General features: G+C 37.6%; 2 non-coding genes across 2 annotated transcripts; both read right to left on the reverse strand.

Moving 5' to 3' along the window:
• Nucleotides 1-16,311: 16,311 nt before the first annotated feature.
• On the reverse strand, nt 16,312-16,419 carry LOC112725340 (small nucleolar RNA R71). Its single transcript, XR_003164455.1, has one exon. It is a non-coding gene; the product is annotated as a small nucleolar RNA R71 (small nucleolar RNA).
• A 4,330-nt stretch (nt 16,420-20,749) lies between these two features.
• On the reverse strand, nt 20,750-20,857 carry LOC112725500 (small nucleolar RNA R71). The gene has a single exon (XR_003164605.1). It is a non-coding gene; the product is annotated as a small nucleolar RNA R71 (small nucleolar RNA).
• Between the last annotated feature and the right edge of the window lie 4,213 nt (nt 20,858-25,070).

Below are 25,070 nucleotides of genomic sequence, written 5' to 3' on the forward strand. Positions count from 1 at the left end.
AGAGTGCAAACACTACCGGTGAGGGTTTGATGCTCAATTACATGTTTTCACCTATGATCATCTCTTTTCATGCAAGTTTGTAAAAATATTTAATAACTCAATTCAATTGTGGATTAGACTTGCTAGTCCTTAGCCCTTGTGCATATATGTTTCTTGGGAATTGATTTATTTTGACCAAGCACTTGCATTCATTTAGATAGTTGCATATAGGTAGATTGCATTTAGTTAGTTTCCATTGAATAAATGCCATACCCTTACTTCATTCTTGGTTTAAGCATGAGGACATGCTTGGTTTAAGTGTGGGGAGGTTGACAAACCCCATTTGTAGGGTTTATCTTGTATTGATTTTTGGGGATTTTATCACCTTTTACCCACATTTATTCAATGAAATAGCATGGTTTTATAACTTCTCCCTTAATCGTGCTTGAATGTGAAAACATGCTTTTTAGGACTCAAATAGCTAAATTTAATTCACCTTGACTCTATTAGATGCCTTGATATGTTTGTTAAGTGATTTAAGGTTTAGGAGGCAAAGATTGGATCAAGGGAATGAAGAAAGAAAGCATGAAAAGTTGGAGAACTCATGAAGAAATGGAAGAACCGGAAAGCTGTCAAGTCAACCTCTTCGCACTTAATCGGCCATAACTTGAGCTACAGAGGTCCAAATGATGCGGTTCCAGTTGCGTTGGAAAGCTAACATCCGGGGCTTCGAAACGATATAAGATTTGCCATAGTTGCTACACGTATGGTGGTGCGCACGAGCAAAGTACGCGCACGCGCCGTTGCTGCCACCTAGTTCACTTAAAGCAAAACGTGGCCAACGAATTCTAAAGCCTTGTGGGCCCAATCCAACTCATTTCTGATGCTATTTAACCCAAGGAGTGAAGAGGGAAATATGTGTTAGTTACCAATTAGTTTAGTTTAGCTTTGTAATTAGTTTCTAGAGAGAGAAGCTCTCACTTCTCTCTAGAATTAGGATTAGGTTTAGTTCTTAGATCTAGATTTTAATTCATCTTCTTCTTCTCAATTCCTTGTTGTTACATTCATTCTTCTTCCATCCTTTTGTTGTAATTTCCTTTATGTTGTTCTTGCATTTTGTTGTAGATCTACTTTTGTTCCTCCCTTTCTCTTTCAATTCAATTCAAGGTAAATCATAATAATTGTGTTCATTTGATTTGTTGTTGTTTAATTCCTTGCAAATTGAGTAGTGTAGATTTACTTTTCTTGCAATCATACTATGCTTTCCTTTTATGCCTTCCAAGTGTTTGATGAAATGCTTGGTTGGATTTTAGAGTAGAGTTTTATGTTCTTGGCTTGGAAAGGTAACTTAGGAACTCTTGAGTTACTAATGTCCAAGTAATTGATGATTGGGATTCATTGACTCTAGTTCTCACTAATTGAATTAGTGGAGAGTTAGGACTTATGGACTAGGATTGATATAGCTCATTTGACTTTCCTTTACTACTAGTTAGAGGATGATTTAATGAGATTAATCCTTGCCAATTCTCATATTGTGGTTAGTGATTAGGATAGAGATCTTTGACCACCAACCCTTGCCAAGACCTTTTTAGCCATTAGTTTACTTTCTTACCATTTATCTTTCATGCTTCATATCAAAACCCCAAATATAACTCACAACCGATAACAAGACACTCCATTACAATTCCTAGGGAGAACGACCCGAGGTTTGAATACTTCGGTTTATAAATTTTAGGGGTTTGTACTAGTGACAAACAACTTTTTGTATGAAGGGATTAGTGATTGGTTTAGAAACTATACTTGCAATGAGAATTCATTTGTGAAATTCTAAACCGTCAAAAATCCATTCATCAAAATGGCGCCGTTGCCGGGGAGTTGCAATGGTGTTATGTTATTGGTTATTGTATATATGTGAATATTGTGAATAGCTTGATTTTTGGATTGCTTGTTAGTTTTGCTTGTTCTAGGACTTTGTTTCACTATTTCTTGTTAGCTTTTGTTTCTTATTTTTACTTTTACTATGAATTCTCACTTTGGCTATGAGTGTGATTACAACTATGTTGTAGGAAATGGGAACTTCAATGAAGATGTGTATCAAGAATGGGATAATCAAAGGTGGGGAGAGCCATATGCATATGATCAATCCTCATGGCAACAACCTCCACCAATGCACTATGAAGAAGAGCCATTCTATGATGCATACCAATCCAATGGCTATGGTGAATCTCCTTGTGACTTTCAAGAATCACCACCATATGCCTATGAGTCATATCCTCAACATGAACCCCAACCACACTCACAAGCCTATTTTCACCAAATACCTCCATATGACCCTAATTCTTATCCACCATACCAACCACCTTTTGAACCATATGAGCCACACATGGAACCACAATTCCAAGATTACTACTCCCAAGAACCACCTCAATACACACCACCACCTTACCAAGAAGAACCACCTTCCTATAATGAACCCTTTCTCCAAGACAATGAACCCTCTTATCCACCCCAATCCTCAATGGATGAAACCCTTGGTGTTCTTCTTCAAGGACAAGAGGAGATGACAAGGGATGTGCAACAATTCATGACCGCCTTGGATGAGGTGGTAAACCGGTTAGCATCCCAATGCTTGAACTCTCAAGGAACTCCCATGGCTACATGTGGGGAATCAAATGAAGAGCATAACATAAAAGAGAGATTGGTGGAGAATGAGGGAAGTTGCTTTGTATTGGAACAATTGGAGGAACCTATGACCATTGAAGAAGAGGAAGAAGTGGTTGAAGACTTAGGAGATGCGGAACTTCCATGGGAAGCTAAAATCAAAGAAAATCCCTCCAAGAAGAGTAAATTTGATGTTGAGGAGGAATGTGCACAACCTCCAAGGCATATTCTATATGAAGACTTGGAGAGAATGAAGCAAGAATTGAGTTCCCTTGGTGATGAAGATCATGCATCCAATCTTCTTGGTGAAGAATCCTTTGAATTTGAAGAATCCTCTCCCAATGAATTTAAAAGTGATGTGGAGGTAGATTTCTCTCAACCTCCCATTTATGACTTGAGTGATGGAGACGAGCTAGATGACGTTGATGAACAAAGGATTGAGAATGAAGAAGTTTATGAAGAGGTGGAGATTGACAAGGAAGAACACAAGGGAGTGAAGCTCGCTAGCACATTGGAGATACCTCTCCCCAAGCCACCACCATCCATTCTCTCATTCAAGTGGGTAAATTCCTTATGCTCAAGCTTTATTATTCCCCTTGAATATGGTTTGCTTAAGACGGATGGTCAACTAAGACATATTTGTGGCTTTAAGAGTAAAAAGGAGATGGTTAGTGGTTTGAAATATCATTCTAGGTTCATTATGGTTGCATGCTCAAAGCTTAATTGTAAGAGTTGGTGTAGAACTAGATCGCTTGGGTCTAGAAGGATGTTTGGTCATTTCCTTGAGAATTCACTTTGCTCACCACCCACATGGATTAATGATAATCAACTTGGAGATGGGTGTGAAAACAAAATATGGGATCCGGGAACACATGAGGATCAACTTTGGGAGCCCCAAGCTTGTGAAGAACTCCATCAAGACTTGGCTCAATCCATGAAGAATCTACTTGGGGCACAATGGAGAACCAAGCATTTGTGGGAGTTCCAAGATGAATACAAGCACAAGCCACCTTGATGAGGAGCTCCCCATAAGTCCAACTTAAGGACAATAAACAAAAGTGCTAGGTGGGAGACAACCCACCATGGTAAAATCCTTTCATTTTCTCTTTTGTACATATTGAGAGAATTAGTTTAATTTCATGTTTTGTTTAGATAGTTGAGTTTAATTGGTAGTTTAGTATGTTAAATAAGGTTTTATGGTGTTTTGGTAGCTGTTTGGAGGTTTGGAATGCTTGGGTTGGTGCAAAAAAAAAAAATTTGAAAAACAGAGCACCATCCACGCGTACGCGTACATGGCGCGTACGCGCACTTACAGCATTTTCGACCATCCACGCGCGCGCGCCATGCGTGCGTACGCGTGGATTGAGAAGTTCCAACCTCCATACATTTTCCAGAGAGTTGTGCCTGCGCCGCGCCAACGTTGTGCCTCTGGCACAAACTCCACTTGTGCACACGCGCACATGACGCGTACGCGCCACTCTCAAAATAAGCCAACGACGCGCGCGCGCCATGCGTGCGTACGCGCGGATTTCTTTCTCCCATCCACTTTTCTTTTCTTCTCCTCTTTCCAATTCTTTCCTTCTCCTTTCTTCTTCCCTTCTTCTACCCCTCATCCAACACTTCCAAACACCATGGATAACCATTTATTTTAGTTAGTTAATTAGTTAGTTGGTTAGTTGATTAGCTAGTTTTAGTTTAGTTTTCATTTTATTTTCTCTCTTTTCATCATAAGTGTTGGAGTATTGACTTTGTTTACTATACATTGCTATATCCCTTATTGCCTAAATGCTATTTTAGCATGAATGTTTTTAGATAATCTTTGTTGGATTCTATGATTGAGGCTATATTTTGTTACTTGGTTTTGAGTTCTTCATGCTTACCTTTTGAAAAAAATACCAAGTGATGAGAATTGTCTTCGAGCTTATAACTCTTTTGAATTGCATGTTGTAGCTAGCCACCATGTGATTTGGATCCTTTTCCCTCGATTAGGCAACCTCTTGATGGATGATGTTGTGCATTTACCTTAATGCATTGTGTTCATGATTATATCCATCCATATGTTTGACTTGAATGCTTTCATGCTTCTCTAATGCTTGTCTTACCTTACAAGCTTACTTAAAGCATCTCAAGCACACTAGGATAAGTGAAGTGCATGCTTCTTTTGTGACATAGCTTTTATGCTAATGTGTATTCTAAACCGCGCAATTTAGAATTCACACACCTAATATTTCTTAATGTCACACTAATTCACTCACCTCATTCTAGTGATTTACCTCATTCCAACAATGTATGCTTCCTTGCTTTTATATCTTCTCATCTTATGGTGTTTTATTTTTGTTTTTCATAACGAATGCACCACAAGCAACCATGGAAGCGGAAGAAAGAACACATAGCAATCCGGAGAGTCGCCGTACCCCCTTGCTCATCTTTGAGTGCACCGAGGACGGTGCAAACTTTTAAGTGTGGGGAGGTCGTCCGACCGATCGGCAATCTTGGGTGACAAATTTCTAACTCCAATACTTTTGCATTTCATTCTAGGATTTTAGGATTTTTACTTGCATTTTCTTATTTTTGCATATGCATACACAATAAGCTTAGTCAAAATAATGAGATTTTTTCAAGATTTCTATCTATAGGGCATGTCAAATGAATTGAGTGAAAACTTTTCATAGAACTTGCTTGAATTATATATTTTGTGGATCATGTTTTGAGCTAAGAACACAATCTTGTGAGACTTGAGCCTAATGATGTGGTTGCATCTTATAACCACTTATTTTTCCTTCTTGTGTGCATTATTCTCTTTCTATGATTGTAATCTTTGATTTGTTTGATTCTTTATGTCCATTATTTGGTGTATTCATGCATTTATATGATTGAGGCCATCATTTCATTAGCTCACTCACCCAAATGGCCTTACCTTCTATCTTCCTCTGTTAGCCAAATTTGAGCCTACGATTAACCCACTTTGTTCTTAATTTAGCACATTACAAGCCTTAAAGCGGAAAACAATAAAAGTCCTTATTTGGATCTTTGATTAGCTTAGGCTAGTGTGTGTGAGTATCATTCAAGTGTGGGAACCTTGGGACATTGGGTGAATAAAAGGATATTTTGTATTATTATTGAAAATATTGGGAATTGGGTACATACTCATGTATTGATCAAATGTAAAACCTTATGCATTGATGCTATTGTATATAGAAAAAAAAATGAGAAAAACAAAAGAACAAAAGAAAAAGAAAAACAATATAGAAAAGAAAAGAAAAAAAATAGAAAAAGAAAGAAAAGAAAATAAAAAGAAGAAAAATAATAAAAAGGGGACAAAATGCCCCAAAGCGAAGCTCAATAAGATCAATGTATAAGTGTTGTGAAATGAAAAGGGATGCATGAGTATGTGGAAAAGTGAGTAGAATGGGTAGTTAGAGTAGAATTTAATTGTATAGGTTATTATATGGGTTAAGTGGAAAGTTTAAGCTTATCAAAGATTCAAATTCCAAGCTCACTTAACCAAATATGCATCCTACCTTGACCCTAACCCCATTACAACCTATGAAAAGACCTCATGATATATGTATGCATGCATGAAATATTTGTTGATTGTTAGAAGAAAAACAAATCTTATAAAGCATGATTAGGAGAGAATTGAGAGAATCAACCCTAAACACTTGAGTGAATAGAGTGCAAACACTACCGGTGAGGGTTTGATACTCAATTACATGTTTTCACCTATGATCATAATTTTCATGCAAGTTTATAAAAATATTTAATAACTCAATTCAATTGTGGATTAGACTTGCTAGTCCTTAGCCCTTGTGCATATATGTTTCTTGGGAATTGATTTATTTTGACCAAGCACTTGCATTCATTTAGATAGTTGCATATAGGTAGATTGCATTTAGTTAGTTTCCATTGAATAAATGCCATACCCTTACTTCATTCTTGGTTTAAGCATGAGGACATGCTTGGTTTAAGTGTGGGGAGGTTGACAAATCCCAATTTGACGGTTTGTTTTGTATTGATTTTTGGGGATTTTATCACCTTTTACCCATATTTATTCAAGAAATAGCATGGTTTTGTATATTCTCCTTTAATTGTGCTTGAATGTGAAAACATGCTTTTTAGGACTCAAAATAGCTAAATTTAATTCACCTTGATTCTATTAGATGCCTTGATATGTTTGTTAAGTGATTTAAGGTTTAGGAGGCAAAGATTGGATCAAGGGAATGAAGAAAGAAAGCATGAAAAGTTGGAGAACTCATGAAGAAATGGAAGAACCGGAAAGCTATCAAGCCGACCTCTTCGCACTTAATTGGCCATAACTTGAGCTACAGAGGTCCAAATGATGCGGTTCCAGTTGGGTTGGAAAGCTAACATCCGGGGCTTCGAAACGATATAAGATTTGCCATAGTTGCTATACGTATGGTGGCGCGCATGCGCAAAGTACGCGCACGTGCCGTTGCTGCCACCTAGTTCACTTAAAGCAAAACGTGGCCAACGAATTCTAAAGCCTTGTGGGCCCAATCCAACTCATTTCTGATGCTATTTAACCCAAGGAGTGAAGAGGGAAATATGTGTTAGTTACCAATTAGTTTAGTTTAGCTTTGTAATTAGTTTCTAGAGAGAGAAGCTCTCACTTCTCTCTAGAATTAGGATTAGGTTTAGTTCTTAGATCTAGATTTTAATTCATCTTCTTCTTCTCAATTCCTTGTTGTTACATTCATTCTTCTTCCATCCTTTTGTTGTAATTTCCTTTATGTTGTTCTTGCATTTTGTTGTAGATCTACTTTTGTTCCTCCCTTTCTCTTTCAATTCAATTCAAGGTAAATCATAATAATTGTGTTCATTTGATTTGTTGTTGTTTAATTCCTTGCAAATTGAGTAGTGTAGATTTACTTTTCTTGCAATCTTACTATGCTTTCCTTTTATGCCTTCCAAGTGTTTGATGAAATGCTTGGTTGGATTTTAGAGTAGAGTTTTATATTCTTGGCTTGGAAAGGTAACTTAGGAACTCTTGAGTTACTAATGTCCAAGTAATTGATGATTGGGATTCATTGACTCTAGTTCTCACTAATTGAATTAGTGGAGAGTTAGGACTTATGGACTAGGATTGATATAGCTCATTTGACTTTCCTTTACTACTAGTTAGAGGATGATTTAATGAGATTAATCCTTGCCAATTCTCATATTGTGGTTAGTGATTAGGATAGAGATCTTTGACCACCAACCCTTGCCAAGACCTTTTTAGCCATTAGTTTACTTTCTTACCATTTATCTTTCATGCTTCATATCAAAACCCCAAATATAACTCACAACCGATAAAAAGACACTCCATTACAATTCCTAGGGAGAACGACCCGAGGTTTGAATACTTCGGTTTATAAATTTTAGGGGTTTGTACTAGTGACAAACAACTTTTTGTATGAAGGGATTAGTGATTGGTTTAGAAACTATACTTGCAACGAGAATTCATTTGTGAAATTCTAAACCGTCAAAAATCCATTCATCAGATAGCTAGGATTGTTTATAATTGTATAGGTAGTCATAAGTTAGGTGGGAAGTTTAAGTTAATCAAAGATTCAAATGTCAAACTCACTTGACCATATGCATCCTACCTTGACCCTAGCCCCATTACAACCTATGGGAAAGCCCTCATGATATTTGTATGCATGCATAAAGTAATTGTTGATTGTTAGATGAAAAACAAATCTTAGAAAGCATAATTTGGGGAGAGTTGAGTGAATTAACCCCCATACACTTGAGTGACTAGAGTGGATACACATCTTGAGAGGGTTCGATCGCTCAATTACATGTTCCCACCCATGATCATCTTTTCTTTAAAGTTTATAAAATCTTTCAATGATTCAATCCAATTGTGGTTTGCTTGATTGCCATTGCCTTAGCCCTTGTGCTTCCATATGTATTCTTGGAGATTGATTTATTTTGACTAAGCCATTGCGTTCATGTAAATAGGTTGCATATAGATAGATTGCATTTGGTTAGCTTGCATTGAATAAATGTTGATACCCCTTTGCTTCTTTCTTGATTTTAGCATGAGGACATGCTTAGTTTAAGTGTGGGGAGATTTGATAAACCCCAATTTCGTGGTTTATCTTGTGCTTATTTTAGAGGACTTTATCACCTTTTCCCACATTTATTTAATAAAATAGCATAGTTTTGTAATTCTCCCTTGAATTGTGCTTAAGTGTAAAAACATGCTTTTTAGGCCCTTAAATTGGTGATTTTAATTCACTTTAATTCCATTCGATGCCTTGATGTGTTTGTTGAGTGATTTTAGGTTTATAAGGCAAGTATTGGATGGAAGAAATGAGGAGAAAAGCATACAAAGTAGAGAATGCATGAGAAAACAAGAATTGGGAATACATCGATGGGCGCACACGCGTACAATGCGCGCACGTGCAGAAGTGGTTTCGCATAGAGACGCGCACGCGTACATGACGTGTACGCGCGGATGAAGAAACATCCAATCGACGCGCACGCACACATGGCGCGTACGTGCCGATACTCTCACGTGACCCACTTGATGGCAAAATACTGGGGCGATTTCTGAGCTGACCAGGCCCAAATCCAACTTGTTTCTGAGTATATTTCATGCAGAATTGAAGTCCAAGCAAAGAGGGAGCAATTATTTAGTCAACATGAGCCTTTAGTTAGTTTTCTAGAGAGAGAAGCTCCCTCTTCTCTCTAGAATTAGGTTAGGATTAGGTTAAATTGTCTTGAATCTTGAATCAATTACTTGATTTCATCTTGTTTCTTTTACAATTTCTCAATTCTACATCTTGATTTCCTTAGTTATAATGTTAATTTCTCATTTTGCTCTCTTGTATGCTGATGAACATTGTTAGATCTAATTTCCTTTTTATGCGATTTCATGTTTCTATGTTTCTTTTATGTTGATCTTGCTTGCTATTATTGATTTCTAGCTTATGATAGTTATGGGTCTCCTTAATTTTAGCATTTTGTGATATTTACTTTTATTGCACATTAGGTGTTTGATATAATGCTTCCTATAGTTTTTGAGTAGTTCTCTTGACCCTTGACCTAGGCTAAGGGGATTGAGTGATTTTGAGTCCTTGGGCTTCATTGAATTGTTAATTCTAGAACCCTTGGGGATCAATTTGATAACCATTGACTCTAGCCTACTACTAAGTTAATTGGTAGCCAGGTTGGGACTTATGGATTGATGTTGATCAAGCCATTTGACGTACTCCAAGCCTAGGAGTAGACATTACGTACTTAAGGCTTTAGTGAGTAGACTTAATGAGCTCGGTTCCTCATAATTATCAATATTTGAATTGTTGACAAGGATAGTGATCTCAATTACCTAAGTCTTAGCCAAGAGTCCTTTATCGTGCTTCCTTAAATTACTTGCTTGATTTACGCGTCTTGTCATTTAAATTCTTTCTCATTTAATTTCTTGCCCTCTTATCAATCAAACCCCCTTGCATTCTCATAGCCAATAATTGACCACTTCATTACAATCCTCGTGAGACGACCCGGAGTCTAAATACTTCGGCTAATTCTTATTTGGGGTTTGTTCTTTGTGACAACCAAAATTTTTGCATGTGAGGATTCTTTGTTGGTGTAGAACTATACTTGCAACGAGAATTCATTCAATTGAGGAAATTCTATACCAACAAAAGTTCACACATCATCGATCCCACGAGGATTGTGGTTTAAAGCAAGCTATGGTTATCTTACAGGTCTTAGTCAGGTAGATCAAAAGGTTGTTAGAAGAGTTGTCAAATTTGTATTAAAGGAGTATTGGAATAGAAATCAGTAAAATGGTTATAATTAAGGATAGAGTTGAGGATTGGAGTTGCTTTGCCTTTCTGAATGAACTCTAGTATTAGTGTCTTCTTTGCTTGTGAGTGATTTCTTCAATGGTAGGCTTTAAGTGATTGGCGCCTTTATTGAGAGGTCGTCAATACTCCTCCAGATCTGAACCACAGGGTTAGTGTGGATCCATCTTTGTTTGAGGGTGAAGCGCGTACAGTCCATTCTCCTTAATGATCCTACTCAAAATGCCACAGACAAGGTCGGATCTTCCGGATCAGAGAATGCTGCGTCATAGGGTTCTAGCCTCTACCACAGAGACCTTAATCTCCCCGAAATCGGCTGAACTGGTGTCTCGAGAAGTTCCTAACAAAGTCGTGGATTAGCCGTCTGAGAGATGTATGATTCAAGCTGGTGGTGCATGCTTTCCACTGAAGTATTCACAAGAACCCAAGTAGACGCGGGTGTTTGTCAGGCACGTTCATCTTAATGTGATGAACAGAGCTGATTGTTCAATCATCCTATCCACCACGATGAAGTACGAATATACATCTTAGATGTAATCAAACACAGATCAAAGAAGAAACAGTAATACTTTTTATTGATTCATAGGACTCAGCAGGGCTCCTCCCCTTAACCTAGGAGGTTTAGAAACTCATACTTGATGACATGTCACCATGTCATGTTTTTCTATGCTTTTTCATACAAGAAATTTATGATTTGTGCTTAAATATTGAATGCTTTTGTACTTAATTGGCATATTTCTTTGATCTTTTAATTTTATAAATCTTGTAGGAAATAAAGAGAAAAAGAAGCAAAGAAGCACAAAATAAGCTAAAAAGGAGAAAAAAAGAGTTTTAGGGCACACTTTGAAGTTAGAGCACACTTTGGAGGCTTAGGCCACACTTTTAAAAGCATGGCCCATGACCAAATTTAAGGAGATTTGCAATCAGCACTCAAAGCTCAGCTCTTGCCAAGAGCCTAGCTTTGCCGTACAAGAAAAATGCTTGGAGGCAAGAAATTTCACTAAGTTAAAATCTGGGCGTTCACAGCATGACCATGCCTCCTTCAAATGGCTATAACTTGAGCTACAGATGTCCGATTGATGTGCTTTCAGTTGCACTGAAAAGCTGACATTCAGATCTTTCCAACGACACATGGTAATCCAGATTTGGCACAAAATTGAGGCACAAGTGAAAGGCATCTTTAAGGACCAAAAACAAACAAAAATCAGCCAAAGTGAAATCACCAAGGCTCGAAGAGGGAACCTCACTCTAAAGCAAAGGAGCGCTACAAGCAAGGAGGAAGCAAGGCAAACTTCAAAGCTCACCTCTTGCCAAGAGCTTTGCCAAGAGCTTTATCGGACATGCTTCAAAGAAAATCAAGGAAGAAAAGCTTGCCAATGCACTCACCAAGGTTTGAACTCAAGACCAAAGGGGGAGGGGGCAGCGCTACCTCACAAGAAAAACAAGCCAAAATTGGCTTGTTTTCACTCCATGGGGTTCGAACTAAGTACCTCAAGGAAGCAAAGCTTTAGGCGCTACTCTTGTGTCATGAAAAATGGCCAGCAAGTGTTCCACACAAGGATCGAACCATGGACCTCAAGGGACAAGAAAATCTCATGCCAAGAGCTTAGAGCTCTTGCAAAGAGCTTTGTTTCCTTGTCACAATGAGGAAATGCGCAACACATTGGCAAGGCTGATGAGCGGATAATTTATACGCTTTTTGGCATTGTTTTTAGTATGTTTTTAGTAGGATCTAGTTACTTTTAGGGATGTTTTCATTAGTTTTTATGTTAAATTCATATTTCTGGACTTTACTATGAGTTTGTGTGTTTTTCTATGATTTTAGGTATTTTCTAACTGAAATTGAGGGACTTGAGCAGAAATCAGATTCAGAGGTTGAAGAAGGACTGCTGATACTGTTGGATTCTGACCTCCCTGCACTCAAAGTGGATTTTCTGGAGCTACAGAACTCGAAATGGCGCGCTTCCAATTGTGTTGGAAAGTAGACATCCAGGGCTTTCCAGAAATATATAATAGTCCATACTTTGGCCAAGAATAGACGACGCAAACTGGCATTCAACACCAGCTTTCTGCCCAAATCTGGCGTCCAGCGCCAGAAACGGAGCCAAAACCAGAGTTGAACGCCCAAACTGGCACAAAAGCTGGCGTTCAACTCCAAGAAGGACCTCTACACGTGCAACACTCAAGCTCAGCTCAAGCACACACCAAGTGGGCCCCGAAAGTGGATTTATGCATCAATTACTTACTCATGTAAACCCTAGTAGCTAGTTTATTATAAATAGGACATTTTACTAGTCTTTTTGACATCTTTGATCAGTTGTATGCTATCTTAGATCACGTTTGAGGGCTGGCCTCTCGGCCATGCCTGGACCTTTCACTTATGTATTTTCACGGTAGAGTTTCTACACTCCATAGATTAAGGTGTGGAGCTCTGCTGTTCCTCAAAGATTAATGCAAGTACTACTGTTTTCTATTCAATTCATCTTATTTCGCTTCTAAGATATTCATTCGCACCTCAACCTGAATGTGATGAACGTGACAATCATCATCATTCCCTATGAACGCGTGCCTAACAACCACCTCCGTTCTACATTAGATTGAATGAGTATCTCTTAGATCTCTTAATCAGAATCTTCGTGGCATAAGCTAGAATGATGGCGGCATTCAAGAGAATCCGGAAAGTCTAAACCTTGTCTGTGGTATTCCGAGTAGGATTCAATGATTGAATGACTGTGACGAGCTTCAAACTCGCGAGTGCTGGGCGTTAGTGACAAACGCAAAAGGAGGGTGAATCCTATTCCAGCATGATCGAGAACCGACAGATGATTAGCCGTGCTGTGACAGAGCATGTGAGCATATTTTTCACTGAGAGGAGGGGATGTAGCCACTGACAATGGTGATGCCCTTGCATAAAGCCAGCCATGGAAAGGAGTAAGACTGATTGGATGAAGATAGCAGGAAAGCAGAGGTTCAGAGGAACGAAAAGCATCTCCATTCGCTTATCTGAAATTCCTACCAATGATTTACATAAGTATTCCTATCTTTACTTTTATTAATTAATTTTGAAAACTCCATACTATTTTATATCTGCCTAACTGAGATTTGCAAGGTGACCATAGCTTGCTTCATACCAACAATCTCCATGGGATTCGACCCTTACTCACGTAAGGTATTACTTGGACGACCCAATGCACTTGCTGGTCTGTTACACGGAGTTGTGAACCGTGGTTTTGGCATCATGTTTTTGGCGCCATTACCAGGGAAAGAAAGAGCGATGAATTTTACATAATTAAAGTGTAATCACGATTCCGCGTACCAAGTTTTTGGCGCCGTTGCCGGGGATTGTTCGAGTTTTTGGCAAGCTTATGGTCCGGTAACATCAGTGCCAAGTTTGATCCGGCAACAGTACCAAGTTTTTGGCGCCATTGCCGGGGATTGTTCGAGTTTGGACAACTGACGGTTCATCTTGTTGCTCAGATTAGGTAACTTTATTTTCGTTTTCTTTTCAAAAAGTTTTCAAAAAAATCTTTCAAAAATTTTTCTTTTGTTTTCGAAAAAAAAAATTTACTAAAAATAATGTTTTCAAAAATAAATTATTCTATGGCTTCAAAATTTTTAAGAATGAATTCTAGTGTTTCATGAAGCATGTTGAAGCCTATCTGGCTGTAAAGCCATACCCAAACTGCTTTGGGATTGGCTAATCACCTCAGTGGAGTCATGCCCAATCCTTCTGGATAGGGTATGTCAGGCTTGTCATGTCTGAATTACACTCATATTTTTATTAAAGCTTGGCTGGCTATTAAGCCATGCCTGACCCTTTGATTGGAGCTTTAAGACTAACATGACAAGATTCCTGGAATTCATATTAAAGATTTTGAAATCCTTATCTTTGTTTTTCAAATAATTTTCGAAAAAAAAACCAAAAAAAAAATTTAGAAAATCATAAAAATCAAAAATATTTTTGTGTTTCTTGTTTGAGTCTTGAGTCATATCATAAGTTTGGTGTCACTTGCATATTCATCTTGCATTTTTCGAAGATTCATGCATTCATAGTGTTCTTCATGATCTTCAAGTTGTTCTTGGTCAGTCTTCTTGTTTGATCTTGATGTTTCTTGTTTTGTGTCTTTTCTTGTTTTACATGTGCATCTTTCATTTATTAGAGTCTAAACATGAAAGATTTCTAAGTTTGGTGTCTTGCATGTTTTCTTTGCATATAAAATTTTTCAAAAATATGTTCTTGATGTTCATCATGATATTCACGGTGTTCTTGGTGTTCATCTTGACATTCATAGCATTCTTGCATACATTCATTGTTTTGATTTAAAAATTTCATGCATTGCATTATTTTACTTGTTTTTCTCTCTCATCATAAAAATTCAAAAATAAAAAAAATATCTTTTCCTATTTCTCTCATCAAATTCGAAAATTTGGATTGACTTTTTCAAAATTTTTAAAATCAAGTTGTTTCTTATGAGTCAAATCAAATTTTCAATTTGAAAATCTTATCTTTTTCAAAATCTTTTTCAAAAATCAAATCTTTTTCAAAATTCTTAGTTATTTTCGAAAATTCCAAAAATATTTTTCAAAATTTTTTTTCTTATTTTTATATCAAATTTTCGAAAATAACATAATCAATTAATGTTTTGATTCAAAAATTTGAAGTTTGTTACTTGCTTGTTAAGAAAGATTCAAACTTTAAGTTCTAGAATCATATCTTGAGATTTCTTGTGAATCAAGTCATTAATTGTGATTTTAAAAATCAAATCTTTTTCAAAACTAATTTCAATCATATCTTTTCAAAAATATCTTCTTATCTTTTTCAAAAATTTGATTTCAAAATATCTTCTCTAACTTCCTAACTTCTTATCTTTTCAAAATTGATTTTCAAATTTGTTTCAACTAACTAACTAACTTTTTGTTTGTTTCTTAACTTTTTCAAAAACTACCCAACTAACTCTCTCTCTCTCATTTTCGAAAATGTCTTCCCCCTTTTCAAAATTTTTTTTAATTTATTAATTATTTTAATTTTTAAATCTTAATTTTCGAAGATTACTAACATTTTTCAAAAACTATTTTCAAAAATCACTAACTCTTTTTCAAAAAGTATTTTCGAAAATTATTTCTCTCTCATCTTATTCTATTTATTTATTCATCTACTAACATCTCATCTCACATCTCAACCCTCTTCACAGTTGTGTTTCTTCCGTTATATTACATTCTTTGTCTCCCCCTCTTCTTCTACTCACACAGGGATCCCTATACTGTGGTATAAAGGATCTCTATTATTATTATTATTTTTCTGTGCCTTCTTCTTTGTCATATGAGTAGGAGCAAGGATAAGAACATTCTTGTGGAAGCAGATCCAGAACCTGAAAGGACTCTGAAGAGAAAATTAAGAGAAGCTAAATTACAACAATCCAGAGATAACCTTTCAGAAATTTTCGAACAGGAAGAGGAGATGGCAGCCAAAAATAATAATAATGTAAGGAAGATGCTTGGTGACTTTACTGCACCTAATTCCAATTTACATGGAAGAAGCATTTCCATTCCTGCCATTGGAGCAAACAACTTTGAGCTGAAACCTCAATTAGTTTCTCTAATGCAACAGAACTGCAAGTTTCATGGACTTCCATCTGAAGATCCTTTTCAGTTCTTAACTGAATTCTTGCAGATATGTGATACTGTTAAGACTAATGGAGTAGATCCTGAAGTCTACAGGCTCATGCTTTTCCCTTTTGCTGTAAGAGACAGAGCCAGATTATGGTTGGATTCTCAACCCAAAGACAGCCTGAACTCTTGGGATAAGCTAGTCACAGCTTCCTTAGCCAAGTACTTTCCTCCTCAAAAGCTGAGCAAGCTTAGAGCTGATGTTCAAACCTTCAGACAGAAAGATGGTGAATCCCTCTATGAAGCTTGGGAAAGATACAAACAGCTGACCAAAAAGTGTCCCTCTGACATGCTTTCAGAATGGACCATCCTGGATATATTCTATGATGGTTTATCTGAGCTATCAAAGATGTCACTGGACACTTCTGTAGGTGGATCCATTCACCTAAAGAAAACGCCTGCAGAAGCTCAAGAACTCATTGACATGGTTGCTAATAACCAGTTCATGTACACTTCTGAGAGGAATCCTGTGAATAATGGGACGCCTATGAAGAAGGGAGTTCTTGAAGTTGATACTCTGAATGCCATATTGGCTCAGAATAAAATATTGACTCAGCAAGTCAATATGATTGATGAGCGGATAATTTATACGCTTTTTGGCATTGTTTTTAGTATGTTTTTAGTAGGATCTAGTTACTTTTAGGAATGTTTTCATTAGTTTTTATGTTAAATTCACATTTCTGAACTTTACTATGAGTTTGTGTGTTTTTCTGTGATTTCAGGTATTTTCTGGCTGAAATTGAGGGACTTGAGCAGAAATCAGATTCAGAGGTTGAAGAAGGACTGCTGATGCTGTTGGATTCTGACCTCCCTGCACTCAAAGTGGATTTTCTGGAGCTACATAACTCAAAATGGCACGCTTCCAACTGCGTTGGAAAGTAGACATCCAGGGCTTTCCAGAAATGTATAATAGTTCATAATTTGGCCAAGAATAGACGACGTAAACTGGTGTTCAACGCCAGCTTTCTACCCAAATCTGGCATCCAGCGCCAGAAAAGGATCCAAAACCAGAGTTGAACGCCCAAACTGGCACAGAAACTGGCGTTCAACTCCAGAAATGACCTCTACACGTGTAACACTCAAGCTCAGCCCAAACACACACCAAGTGGGCCCCGGAAGTGGATTTATGCATTAATTACTTACTCATGCAAACCCTAGTAGCTAGTTTATTATAAATAGGACCTTTTACTAGTCTTTTGGACCATCTTTGATCAGTTGTATGCTATCTTAGATCACGTTTGAGGGATGGCCATCTCGGCCATGCCTGGACCTTTCACTTATGTAATTTTAACGGTAGAGTTTCTACACTCCATAGATTAAGGTGTGGAGCTCTGCTGTTCCTCAAAGATTAATGCAAAGTACTACTGTTTTCTATTCAATTCATCTTATTTCGCTTCTAAGATATCCATTCGCACCCAAGAACGTGATGAAGGTGATGATTATGTGTGACGCTCATCACCATTCTCCCCTATGAACACGTGCCTGACAAACACTTCCGTTCTACATGAAATAAGCTAGAATGAATATCTCTTAGATCTCCTAACCAGAATCTTCATGGCGTAAGCTAGAATGATGGCGGCATTCAAGAGAATCCAAAAAGTCTAAACCTTGTCTGTGGTATTCCAAGTAGGATCCAATGATTGAATGACTATGATGAGCTTCAAACTCGCGAGTGCTGGGCGTTAGTGACAGACGCAAAAGGAGGGTGAATCCTATTCCAGCATGATCGAGAACCGACAGATGATTAGCCGTGCTGTGACAGAGAATGTGAGCATATTTTTCACTGAGAGGAGGGGATGTAGCCACTGACAACGGTGATGCCCTTGCATAAAGCCAGCCATGGAAAGGGGTAAGACTGATTGGATGAAGATAGCAGGAAAGCAGAGGTTCAGAGGAACAAAAGCATCTCTATTCGCTTATCTGAAATTCTCACCAGTGATTTACATAAGTATTTCTATCCCTATTTTATTAATTAATTTCGAAAACCTCATTACTATTTTATATCTGCCTGACTGAGATTTGCAAGGTGACCATAGCTTGCTTCATACCGACAATCTCTGTGGGATTCGACCCTTACTCACGTAAGGTATTACTTGGACGACCCAGTGCACTTGCTGGTTAGTTGTATCGAAGTTGTGAACCATGGTATTAGCACCATGTTCTTGGCGCCATTGCCAGGGAAAGAAAGATCCATGAATTTTACATAATCAAAGTGTAATCACGATTGCGCGTACTAAGTTGCTCACGTTGCCAGGGATTGTTTGAGCCTGGACATCACAATTTCGTGCACCAAGTTTTTAGCGCCGTTGCCGGGGATTGTTCGAGTTTGGACAACTGACGGTTCATCTTGTTGCTCAGATTAGGTAATTTTCTTTCTATTTTATCTTCAAAAATTTTTCAAAAATCTTTCAAAAATTTCTCCTTTGTTTTCGAAAAAAATAAAAAATGTTTTCAAAAATAAAATTTTATTCAAAATTTTTAAGAATGAATTCTAGTGTTTCATGAAGCATGTGAAGCCTGGCTGGCTGTAAAGCCATGTCTAAATTTATTTGGACTGAGGCTTGCAATTTGTTATCAAGAGCAATATACTCTGATGTTAAAATGCTGAAGCTTGGCTGGCCATTGGCCATGTCTAGTGTTTTGGACTGGAGCTTTCATTGAAAGCTTGGCTGGCTAGTGAGCCATGTCTAATTCCTGGACTGAAGCTTTAGACTAAGAATGCAAGATTCCTGGAATTCATGTTAAAAATTTTGGAATCCTTATTTTTCTTTTTCATATAATTTTTGAAAAAAAAATTTAGAAAATCATAAAAATCAAAAATATTTTTCTGTTTCTTGTTTGAGTCTTGAGTCATATCATAAGTTTGGTGTCACTTGCATATGCATCTTGCATTTTTCGAAAATCTCATGCATTCATGGTGTTCTTCATGATCTTTAAGTTGTTCTTGGTAAGTCTTCTTGTTTGATCTTGATGATTTTTTGTTTTGTGTCTTTTCATGTTTATCATATGCATTCTTGAATTTTTAGTGCGTAAGCATTAAAGAATTCTAAGTTTGGTGTCGTGCATGTTTTCTTTGCATTAAAAATTTTTCAAAAGTGTGTCTATGATGTTCATCTTGACATTCATAGTGTTCTTGGTGTTCATCTTGACATTCATAGCATTCTTGCATACATTCATTGTTTTGATCTAAAAATTTCATGCATTGCATTATTTTACTTGTTTTTCTCTCTCATCATAAAAATTCAAAAAAATCAAAAAAATATCTTTCTCTTTTTCTCTCATCAAATTCGAAAATTTGGATTGACTTTTTCAAAAATTTTAAAATCAAATTGTTTCTCATGAGTCAAATCAAATTTTCAATTTGAAAATCTTATCTTTTTCAAAAATCAAATCTTTTTCAAAATTCTTAGTTATTTTCAAAAATTCCAAAAATATTTTTCAAAAATCTTTTTCTTATTTTTATATCAAATTTTCGAAAATAACAATAACAATTAATATTTTTATTCAAAAATTTCAAGTTTGTTACTTGCTTGTTAAGAAAGATTCAAACTTTAAGTTCTAGAATCATATCTTGTGATTTCTTGTGAATCAAGTCATTAATTGTGATTTTAAAAATCAAATCTTTTTCAAAAACTAATTTCAAGCATATCTTTTCAAAATATCTTCTTATCTTATCTTTTTCAAAAATTTAATTTCAAAATATCTTTTCTAACTTCCTAACTTCTTATCTTTTCAAAATTTGTTTCAACTAACTAACTAACTTTTTGTTTGTTTCTTATCTTTTTCAAAACTACCTAACTAACTCTCTCTCTCTCATTTTCAAAAATCCCTTCCCCCTTTTTCAAAAATTTCTTTTTAATTAACTAATTATTTTATTTTTTATTTTAATTTTCGAAAATTACTAACCTTTTTCAAAAACTATTTTCAAAAATCACTAACTCTTTTTTCAAAAATAATTTTCGAAAATTCTCTTCTCTCTCATCTCCTTCTATTTGTTTATTCATCTACTAACATCTCTCCCTCACTCACAAAAAAAAAGAGAGAGGATCTCTATTATTATTATTATTTTTCTGTGCCCTCTTCTTTGTCATATGAGCAGGAGCAAGGACAAGAATATTCTTGTTGAAGCAGATCCAGAACCTGAAAGGACTCTGAAGAGAAAATTAAGAGAAGCTGAATTACAACAAACCAGCAAGCACCTGTCATAAATTATCAAACAGGAAAAGAAGATGGCAGCTGAAAATAATAATAATGTAAGGAAGATGCTTGGTGACTTTACTGCACCAAATTCCAATTTACATGGAAGAAGCATCTCCATTCCTGCCATTGGAGCAAACAACTTTGAGCTGAAACCTCAATTAGTTTCTCTAATGCAGCAGAACTGCAAGTTTCATGGACTTCCATCTAAAGATCCTTTTCAGTTCTTAACTGAATTCTTGCAGATATGTGATACTGTTAAGACTAATGGAGTAGATCCTGAAGTCTACAGGCTCATGCTTTTCCCATTTGCTATAAGAGACAGAGCTAGAATCTGGTTGGACTCTCAACCCAGAGACAGCATGAACTCTTGGGATAAGCTGGTCACGGCTTTCTTAGCCAAGTTCTTTCCTCCTCAAAAGCTGAGCAAGCTTAGAGTGGATGTTCAGACCTTCAAACAGAAAGAAGGTGAATCCCTCTATGAAGCTTGGGAAAAATACAAATAGTTGACCAAAAAGTGTCCTTCTGACATGCTTTCAGAATGGACCATCCTGGATATATTCTATGATGGTCTATCTGAGTTATCTAAGATGTCATTGGATACCTCTGCAGGTGGATCCATTCACCTAAACAAAATGCCTGTAGAAGCTCAAGAACTCATTGACATGGTTGCAAATAACCAGTTCATGTACACTTCTGAGAGGAATCCTGTGAGTAATGGGACACCTATGAAGAAAGGAGTTCTTGAAGTTGATACTCTGAATGCCATATTGGCTCAGAATAAAATATTGACTCAGCAAGTCAATATGATCTCTCAGAGTCTGCATGGAATGCAAGCTGCATCCAACAGTACTCAAGAGGCTTCTTATGCAGAAGAAGCTTATGATCCTGAGAACCCTGCAATAGCAGAGGTAAATTACTTAGGTGAACCTTATGGAAACACCTATAACTCATCATGGAGAAATCACCCCAATTTCTCATGGAAGGATCAAAAGCCTCAACAAGGCTTTAATAATGGTGGAAGAAACAGGTTTAACAATAATAAACCTTTTCCATCATCCACTCAGCAATAGACAGAGAACTCTGAACAAAATGCTTCTAATTTAGCAAATCTAGTCTCTGATCTATCTAAGGCCACTGTGAGTTTCATGAATGAAACCAGATCTTTCATTAGAAATTTGGAAGCACAAGTGGGCCAGCTGAGTAAAAGGATCACTGAAATCCCTCCAAGTACTCTCCCAAGTAATACAGAAGAGAATCCAAAAGGAGAGTGCAAGGCCATTGACATAAGCACCATGGCCGAACCCAAAGAGGGAGAGGAAGACGCAAATCCCAAGGAGGAAGACCTCCTGGGAAGTCCAGTGACCAATAAGGAGCTTCCCTTTGAGGAACCAAAGGACTCTGAGGCTTATCTAGAGACCATAGAGATTCCATTGAACCTCCTTATGCCCTTCATGAGCTCTGATGAGTATTCCTCTTCTGAAGAGAATGAGGATGTTACTGAAGAGCAAACTGCCAAGTTTCTTGGTGCAATCATGAAGCTAAATGCCAAATTATTTGGCATTGATACTTGGGAAGTTGAACCTCCCTTGTTCATTAATGAACTAAGTGATCTGGATCAACTGACATTGCCTCAGAAGAGACATGATCCTGGAAAGTTCATAATACCTTGTACCATAGGCACCATGATCTTTAAGGCCCTGTGTGACCTTGGTTCAGGAATAAACCTCATGCCCCTCTCTGTAATAGAGAAACTGGGAATCTATGGGGTGCAAGCTGCTAAAATCTCATTAGAGATGGCAGACAATTCAAGAAAATAGGCATATGGACAAGTAGAGGACGTGTTAGTAAAGGTTGGAGGCCTTTACATCCCTGCTGATTTCATAGTCCTGGATACTGGAAAGGAAGAGGATGAATCCATCATCCTAGGAAGACCTTTCCTGGCCACAGCAAGAACTGTGATTGATGTTGACAGAGGTGAACTAGTCCTTCAATGGAATGAGGACTTCCTTGTGTTTAAAACTCAAGGATCTCCCTCTGCAACCATGGAGAGGAAGCATGAAAAGCTTCTCTCAAAGCAGAGTCAACCAGAGCCCCCACAGTCAAACTCTAAGTTTGGTGTTGGGAGGCCACAACCAAACTCTAAGTTTGGTGTTGAACTCCCATACCCAAACTCTAAGTTTGGTGTTGGAGAGTTTCAACAATGCTCTGAACATCTGTAAGGCTCCATGAGAGCCCACTGTCAAGCTATTGACATTAAAGAAGCGCTTGTTGGGAGGCAACCCAATGTTTATTTATCTAATTTTTATTTTCATTGTTTTTCATGTCTTTATAGGTTCATGATCATGTGGAGTCACAAAATAAATAGAAAAATTGAAAATAGAATCAAAAACAGCAGAAGAAAAATCACACCCTGGAGGAGCATCTGTCTGACGTTCAGCGCCAGAACAGAGCATGGTTCTGGCACTGAACGCCAGAACAGGCATGGTTCTGGCGTTCAACGCCAGAAATGGCACACAAATGGGCGTTGAATGCCCAAAATGGCCACCAACCTGGCGCTGAACGCCCAGAGTTGTGTGCAAAGGCATTTTTACATGCCTAATGGGTGCAGGGATGTAAATCCTTGAACACCTCAGGATCTGTGGACCCCACAGGATCCACACCTACCTCCACTCACTTCTTCTCACTACTTTCTTTCACACAACCCCATAAACACTCTCCCCAAAAACCCTTCACCAATCACCTCAAAATCTCTTCCCCATCACCTCTTCACCACTCACATCCATCCACTCTTCCCCAAAAACCTACCTCATAAACTCCACCTACCTTCAAAAATTCAAAACCAATTTCCCACCCAAACCCACCCATATGGTCGCAACCTTTCCCCCCCTCCCTTCCCTATATAAAGCCCTCCATTCTTCATCAAATTCACACAACACACCCCTCTACACCCTTCTTGGCCGAAAACACTTCCCACTCTCCCTCTCCTCCATTTCTTCTTCTTCTTCATCTATTCTTTCTTTGATTGCTCGAGGGCGAGCAAAACTCTAAGTTTGGTGTGGTAAAAGTATAAGCTTTTTGTTTTTCTATTACCATTGATGGCACCTAAGACCGGAGAATCCTCTAGAAAGGGGAAAGGGAAGACAAGAGCTTCCACATCCGAGTCATGGGAGATGGAAAGGTTCATCTCCAAAGCCCATCAAGACCACTTCTATGATGTTGTGGCCAAAAAGAAGGTGATCCCTGAGGTCCCTTTCAAACTCAAAAGAAATGAGTATCCGGAGATCCGACATAAAATTCAAAGAAGAGGTTGGGAAGTTCTAACAAATCCCATCCAATAAGTCGGCATCCTAATGGTTCAAGAGTTCTATGCCAATGCATGGATCACCAAGAACCATGATCAAAGTAAGAACCCGGATCCAAAAAACTATGTTACAATGGTTCGGGGGAAATACTTAGATTTTCGTCCGGAAAATGTGAGGTTGGCATTCAACTTGCCAAACATGGAAGAGAACGCACGCCCCTACACAAGGAGAGTCAACTTTGATCAAAGGTTGGACCAAGTCCTTATGGACATATGTGTAGAAGGAGCTCAATGGAAGGTTGACTCCAAAGGCAAGCCGGTTCAACTAAGAAGATTGGACCTCAAGCCTGTAGCTAGAGGATGGTTGGAGTTCATTCAATGCTCAATCATTCCCACTAGCAACCGGTCTGAAGTTACTATAGACCAGGCCATCATGATCCATAGCATCATGATTGGAGAAGAGGTGGAAGTTCATGAGATTATACCTCAAGAACTCTACAAGGTGGCTGACAAGTCCTCCACTATGGCAAGGTTAGCCTTCCCTCACCTCATTTGCCATCTATGTTACTCAGCTGGAGCTTTCATAGAAGGAGACATTCCTATTAAGGAAGAGAAGCCCATCACTAAGAAAAAGATGGAGCAAGCAAGAGAGCCCATTCATGGAGCTCAAGAGGCGTATGAAGCTCATCACCATGAGATCCCGGAGATGCCTCAAATGCACTTTCCTCCACAAAACTATTGGGAGCAAATTAACACCTCCCTAGGAGAATTGAGTTCCAATATGGGACAACTAAGGGTGGAACATCAAGAGCACTCCATCATGCTCCATGAAATAAGAGAAGATCAAAAAGCAATGAGGGAGGAGCAACAAAGACAAGGAAGAGACATAGAAGAGCTCAAGGACATCATTGGTTCCTCAAGAAGGAAACGCCACCATCACTAAGGTGGATTCATTCCTTGTTCTTGCTTTCTCTGTTTTTCGTTTTCTATGTTATGTGCTTATCTATGTTTGTGTCTTCATTACATGATCATTAGTAGTTAGTAACTGTGTCTTAAAGTTATAAATGTCCAATGAATCCATCACCTCTCTTAAATGAAAAATGTTTTAATTCAAAAGAACAAGAAGTACATGAGTTTCGAATTTATCCTTGAACTTAGTTTAATTATATTGATGTGGTGACAATGCTTCTTGTTTTCTGAATGAATGCTTGAACAGTGCATATGTCTTTTGAAGTTGTTGTTCATGAATGTTAAATATGTTGGCTCTTGAAAGAATGATGACTAGGAGACATGTTATTTGATAATCTGAAAAATCATAAAAATGATTCTTGAAGCAAGAAAAAGCAGCAAAGAACAAAGCTTGCAGAAAAAAAAAGGGCGAAAAAAATAGAAAGAAAAAGAATAAGCAAGCAGAAAAAGCCAAAGCTCTTAAAACCAAGAGGCAA

This window comes from Arachis hypogaea, chromosome 11 (genome assembly GCF_003086295.3).
Source record: "Arachis hypogaea cultivar Tifrunner chromosome 11, arahy.Tifrunner.gnm2.J5K5, whole genome shotgun sequence".
Lineage (NCBI taxonomy): Eukaryota > Viridiplantae > Streptophyta > Magnoliopsida > Fabales > Fabaceae > Arachis > Arachis hypogaea.